Raw genomic sequence first — 1550 nt, forward strand, 5'->3', positions numbered from 1 at the left:
GCCGGTACCTCGCATCAGGTATAGAGTGGGCTTTGAGAATGTGCAGTGTGCCCTGTCCCTGCTCCCCGCACTAGTAGGAAGGTGCTTATCCTTAGCCCGGTGCCTCCAGTTCCGGCACCACGCACCAGGTCTACAGTGCGCAGTATTCGGCCAGAGCCATCCGTCTCACCAGCGCCATCTGAGCCATCCGTCTCACCAGCGCCATCTGAGCCATCCGTCTCACCAGCGCCATCTGAGCCATCCGTCTTCTCCAGCGCCATCTGAGCCATCCGTCTCCCCAGCGCCGTCTGAGCCATCCGTCTGCAATGAGCCTGCAAAGCCGCCCGTCTGCAATGAGCCTGCAAAGCCGCCCGTCTGCCTTGAGCCTACAGAGCCGTCCGCCAGACAGGAGCCGCTAGAGCCGCCCGCCAGACAGGAGCCGCTAGAGCCGTCCGTCAGACAGGGTCTGCCAGAGCCGCCAACCAGACAGGATCTGCCAGAGCCGCCAACCAGACAGGATCTGCCAGAGCCGCCAGCCCAAGGATCTGCCAAGCCGCCAGCCAGACAGGATCTGCCAGAGCCGCAGCCAGACAGGATCTGCCAGAGCCGCCAGCAGACAGGATCTGCCAGAGCCGTCAGAGAGCCATGAGCAGCCAGAGCCGTCAGAGAGCCATGAGCAGCCAGAGCCGTCAGAGAGCCATGAGCAGCCAGAGCCGTCAGAGAGCCATGAGCAGCCAGAGCCGTCAGAGAGCCATGAGCAGCCAGACCGTTAGCCAGCCATGAGCGTCCAGAGCCGTCAGCCTGCCTGAGCGTCCAGAGCCGTCAGCCTGCCATGAGCGTCCAGAGCCGTCAGCCTGCCATGAGCGTCCAGAGCGTCAGCCTGCCATGAGCGTCCAGAGCCGTCAGCCTGCCATGAGCGTCCAGAGCCGTCAGCCTGCCATGAGCGTCCAGAGCCGTCAGTCAGCCATGAGCTGTCCCTCAGCCAGAAGCGGCTAGTATTTCAGAACTGCCCCTCAGTCCAGAGCTGTCTCTCTGTCCGGAGCTGCCCTTCAGTCCGGAGTTGCCCCTCTATCCTGAGCTACCTCTTTTTCATGAGCTACCTCTCTCTCCTAAGCTATCCCTATGTCCTGAGCTACCTTGTCCCAGAGCTGTCCTTGATTCTGGTGGTGCCCCTAAATTTAGGTGGGGTTATTTGGAGGGTGGTCATTGTGGGGAGGCTAGGGAAGCGGGGATTGTTTATGGTGGGTGGGAACCACGCCCGGAGCCTAAGCCACCACCGTGGTCAGATGCCCACCCAGACCCTCCCCTGGACTTTTGGTGATGCGTTCGGAGTACGCATCTTGAGGGGGGGTTATGTCACGTTCCTGACCTGTTTTCTGTTTAGTTTTGTGTGTTAGTTGGTCAGGACGTGAGTTTGGGTGGGCATTCTATGTTATCTTTTTCTATGTTGGTTTAGGGTTGCCTGGTATGGCTCTTAATTAGAGGCAGGTGTTTGCGTTCCTCTGATAAGAGTCATATTTAGGTAGGCGTTGTCACAGTGTTTGTTTGTGGGTGATTGTCTTCCGTGTCTG

Source organism: Salvelinus sp. IW2-2015, linkage group LG2, assembly GCF_002910315.2.
Source record: "Salvelinus sp. IW2-2015 linkage group LG2, ASM291031v2, whole genome shotgun sequence".
NCBI classification, from domain to species: domain Eukaryota; kingdom Metazoa; phylum Chordata; class Actinopteri; order Salmoniformes; family Salmonidae; genus Salvelinus; species Salvelinus sp. IW2-2015.